The sequence below is a fragment of the Triticum dicoccoides genome, chromosome 3A (assembly GCF_002162155.2).
Source record: "Triticum dicoccoides isolate Atlit2015 ecotype Zavitan chromosome 3A, WEW_v2.0, whole genome shotgun sequence".
Taxonomy (NCBI): Eukaryota; Viridiplantae; Streptophyta; class Magnoliopsida; order Poales; family Poaceae; genus Triticum; species Triticum dicoccoides.
In genome coordinates this window covers 188,651,270-188,656,529 of record NC_041384.1, presented here as the reverse complement: position 1 = coordinate 188,656,529, position 5,260 = coordinate 188,651,270, and the positions used below count along the sequence as shown (strand labels likewise).

At 42.6% G+C, this 5,260-nt stretch overlaps 1 long non-coding RNA gene across 1 annotated transcript; it reads left to right on the top strand.

Moving 5' to 3' along the window:
- Positions 1-4,215: 4,215 nt before the first annotated feature.
- LOC119271471 lies at positions 4,216-4,883 on the top strand. The gene is made up of 3 exons (XR_005134542.1): positions 4,216-4,324; positions 4,424-4,488; positions 4,590-4,883. It is a non-coding gene; the product is annotated as an uncharacterized LOC119271471 (long non-coding RNA).
- Positions 4,884-5,260: the final 377 nt, after the last annotated feature.

Sequence of the window (5,260 nt, the reverse complement as noted above, 5' to 3'; positions counted from 1 at the left end):
CGATTACATGATAAATCTCATCCAACACATCACCGTCCAGCAAGCCTACGATGGAATTACTCACGCATGGCGGTGAGCATCATGAAATTGGTGATGGAGGATGGTTGATGATGACGATGGCGACAGATTCCCCTCTCCGGAGCCCCGAACGGACTCCAGATCAGCCCTCCCAAGAGGTTTTAGGGCTTGGCGGCGGCTCCGTATCGTAAAACGCGATGAATCTTCTCTTTGATTTTTTTTCTCCCCGAAACCAAATATATAGAGTTGGAGTTGAGGTCGGAGGAGCTCTTGGGGGCCCGCGAGGTAGGGGGGCGCGCCCCCACCCTCGTGGCTAGGGTGTGGGCCCCTTGGTCTTCATCTTTTGCAGGGATTTTTTATTATTTCCAAAAAGATGTTCCGTGAAGTTTTAGGTCATTCCGAGAACTTTTGTTTCTGCACATAAATAACACGATGGTAATTCTGCTGAAAACAGCGTCAGTCCGGGTTAGTTCCATTCAAATCAAGCAAGTTAGAGTACAAAACAAGGGCAAAAGTGTTTGGAAAAGTAGATACGACGGAGACGTATCAACTCCCCCAAGCTTAAACCTTTGCTTGTCCTCAATCAATTCAATTGATAAACTGAAAGTGATAATGAAAAAACTTTTACAAACTCTGTTTGCTCTTGTTGTTGTAAATATGTAAAGCCGGCATTCAAGTTTTCAGCAAAGATTATGAACTAACCATATTCACAATAACGCATAGGTCTCATGTTTACTCATATCAATAGCATAATCAACTAGCGAGCAATAATAATAAATCTCGGATGACAACACTTTCTCAAAACAATCATAATATGATATAACAATATGGTATCTCGCTGGCCTTTTCTGAGACCGCAAAACATAAATGCAAAGCACCTTTAAAGATCAAGGACTGACTAGACATTGTAATTCATGGTAAAAGAGATCCAGTCAAGTCATACTCAATGTAAACTAACAGTAATTAATGCAAATGATAGCGGTGCTCTCCAATTGGTGCTTTTTAATAAGAGGATGATGACTCAACATAAAAGTAAATAGATAGGCCCTTTGCAGAGGCAAGCATGATTTTTAGAGGTGCCAGAGCTTGGTTTTTGTCGTGGAATTGTCACGGCAGATGTCCTTAGTGTCAGGACTTAGTCGTGAGGCCAACACACGTATGTGTTAGCTTGAGAGGGGTTGAGCGGGACGAGAGACGCGATGTTTTACCCAGGTTCAGCCCCTCACTATGGAGGTAAAAGCCTACATCATGCTTCATTGATATTAATGATGATGATCATGGTTACAAGAGTGCTCTATCTCGAGAGCTATTGTCTAAACCTAACTTGTCCAACTTGTGGAACTTGTCAATCTTGTTCCTCTTGGGGTGCCCTGCCCCTCCTTATATATGTTGAAGGGGCGGTTTACATGACTAGTCCTATTAGGATTAGGATTACTCTATTACAAGTGGAGTCCTAATATTGCTTCCTTTGTAAGGGTATATTCCTTATACTTTCCTCTTAAGTCGGCCCACCATAATACGAGTCGGCCTTCCATGAACCGTCTGCTTGGGCCACCGGGTCTTGTTGCTCCTCTGCTCCGCCGGCTAGGTCACCAATGAGTCACCTGGCTCGGCTGGGTCATCAGTGAGTGGAGAGATCCGGGCGGGTCACTTAGTGAGTCGCCAAGTCAGGGCGGGTCACCAATGAATCGCCAAGTCCGGCCGGGTCATATTTCCGGCCAGGTCATACCGTGGGGTATATCCCCGACATTAGCCCCCTGTTTAATTTGGATTTATCCATGTTAAACTGATCCTGCAAAATAAACACAAGAACAACTTTGACAGGTTGTGATCCGGGTTAAAAATTCTTGTAAGCCGACACCTGGTCATCTTTAAGTCCTTGTCATTTCTTTCTTGATACATGCCCATGAACTCATAGCAAATCTCCTTTAGTAGATATGTTCAAACTTTGTGAATGCAAAAAATCCAGATACTTCTTTTGAGACATCTGGGTCAATAGGCTAGCTTCAGAGTCAATTTGCTGACATTGGTCTTTTGTAGAGGAATATTGTAAGAAATAATCCACTTGAATCAGCTAAAGCGCCAGTTAAGAAAATATTAGTCTTGAAATACTCATCTGACTTTCAGCCGGTTTGAAGATGTAAAACTTGCCGATTTATCATTATCAAAATTGCCGGTTTTTAAATATTGATGGCACCGAGTCATAATTGTTGCCGACGTCGGGTCATAGTTATTGGTGACGCCGGGTCAATCTGGTTTACCCAAACTGAGAATTTGAAGATTTTTCTCATTTATATCCATATTACCTATAGCCCCCAAGTCTTGAGCAGAAACAAAGTGATGACTTAAGACTTGCTTCAATATAAATACTGCCACTTTGAAGAAATCCATGTTGTTCATCTTAATCACTAGTAAAGACTGAATACTCATAAAAGCTTCAACCTGGGACTTGTAATTGCCTGATACTCATAAAAGCTTCAACCAGTGTAGCCCCCAAGGGCCGGGTTATTATGCAATAATGAGCAGGGACTTTATAAATATGATCATATAGACTTGAATAACAACGTGTAGCCCCCAAGGGCTGGCTCAGTAAGATAATATTGAGCTGGGACTTTATATATACTTCTTTTGAAAAGAACATCATATGATGTAACCCCCATCATGGGGCTTAAACCCACGTCCACAAGGTTAAGAGCTTTGTGCTTTACCAACTGAGCAGTTGACCTTTCAATATAATGGAATAAAACTTGTGTACCTTGAATTGTTGACAGGAGCAATTGGTAGCCCCCAAGGGCCGGCTCATTATGATGTGATGAGTTGGGTCTTCAGTAAGGCCAGTAAAATTGTCTTTGCATTAGCCCCCAAGTGTAGGGACAGCAATGGGGCCCCATACCCGCCAAACCCATGGGGATTTCATCCATTAGGGGCAGGGGATGGGTGAAAATCTTCCCCATAGGGATATTTACCGAACTTATTTATTCCCCATAGGGTACAACGGGGATGGGGATGGTATGCTAGTCCCCAGACCCGCTACCCAACGGAGATCCGCATTTTACATATGACATGTAGGACCATATATATGTCTATATATACAGGATGAAGTCAACCCTAAAAAATTAATAACCCTAGCTCTCATCTTATCGTGCTTACCTCAGCCGCCGCCATGACGAAGAAGTCAACACGTCCTACTCCTAGATCTGCAGCAACAGGAGAAGCACAACGCCGTAGCTCAAGGTTCCTATGTAACGCTGATGCATCAAATTCATCAGCCACGACCCAGGCACCAGCAGCCGGACGGCCATCACCTCGTCTCCTACAGCCATCCATCTCCACGGTGCTCTCTCTCTCTCTCTCGTGTTTATCCTCTTCGAGCGACTAGAAAAAAGAAGGGGATAGGAGAAGCCGACAGCTTCGACCTAGCAGAGGCCGGCGGCGGCGGCGCAGGTGCGCCGTCCCCCTGAGCCACTCCCCGCCATAGAGTCCAACGACGGTGCAGGTGCCTTCCTCATCGGCCGCCGTGCCCCGCCGTCCTTAGCCACGCCTAGCCGTGCTCCCTGCCCGCTGTCCTTCTAGTTGATTGGCCCTCATGCTCCGACGTGGACATCTTCTGCTAATGGAGATTGGCCCATACACGATGGAGATTGGAATTTGTGAAGATTGTTTTTCATGTATGTCTCACATGTAGTATCTTGTAGTACTGATCGGCGTCCAGACTTTTTAGATTCAGTCATGAAGCTGAAATTTTAGATTGATTTAGTACTGGTCGTCATCCACAATTTTTAAGATTTAGTTGTTTTTTGTCGACCCTTGGCTTGCAAACTTTTAGATTGATTATAGTACTGTTCATCAATCATCATCCACTAAATTTTGGGGGAGAGTCAGTTCTGAATTGTGCCGTGCTAGCACTGAATAATTAGTCAGTAGTTTCAGAAATCATAATCACATAATGATTGATTATGATTTTTCACACTTCTTTACTACCACAACAGTCTATTTACATGAATTGATTTGTACGCATGCCTGTGATAAATGTAGTATCATTTTTTTCATGATCATTATGTAATTGGTAACTACATATATTACTCAATACCATATATATTCTTGCATTTAACGTGATAATAATTTAGTGTGTGCAAATCAATGCATATCCTTTTATTCTTTCCACGTAGTGGGAGATAAGTAGCATTTTCCGAGTTAGCTTTCAGTAGAAGTGGAAGAGTACTTAGTGAGCACCGCAGTCGTCTGACCCCTGATTTGCTAGAGGCTTTAATGTGTTCACAAAACTGGGAGAGAAACAAAGCTAAAGGTTTGCACATTTCTCTATCATTTGATCCTTTAACCATTTCTATTTTCTAGTTTTATGATTAAATTTATGTTTCTGTTTTTTTGGACATGTCACATGTAGATGATGAGAAGACCGAGGCTGCTAGTTTCTGGAGTTGCCTTGATGATATACAAGAAGGTTTAGAGGTGAGTCAATCTAAGATTGTACATGGCACCATTTTCATACTTCAAAGATTTTTATCTATTCATCAAGCATTTTTTTATGGTTGTCGTATGTGTTTCTGCAGCGCATCACACTATAGAGGGGGTTCCTTCTGTACTTCCTACAAGTCAGCTCAACTTCAACAAACAATGATGTCGAACACATACCAAGGCTGTAGCTGTTAGCTTGCTACCTCTGCAATACTTTTGCGCACGATCATGTTTACCTTAAGTTAGTTATGGTCACATGGAACCTTATGTTGGAGTCAATAAATTATGTCAAGCGAGTCAGACAAATTTTGTAGTCAATAAATTATGTCAAGCGAGTCAGACAAATTTCGTCCTTATTAAATGTGGTGTTTGCATTGATACTCTCTTCAAGCGTGTGCTCATGCTATTCAATATTTCTATGATATTTGTGTTGGAAACATGCCCATTATGGCTTGTTATGTGTTCAACCATGGTGCATACAACATCTTGTCGCCATGTACCATTATTAGTGCATTTTTATTTGTTATTTCACTTTAATAAATGTTGATTGTATTTTATCATATTATATATATGATTATTTGTTTATGGGGATGGGGACCCTAATGGGGCCCCGCTCCCCAGTGGGGCATGGGTATGGGAAAATTTCATCCCCGATCATGCAAACGGGGATGGGGATGGGGTGATGGGGAATAGATGGGTACGGGGATGTTCTATGGGTCCCCATAGGGGATTGTCCCCATTGCCATCCCTACCCAAGTGCCATGGT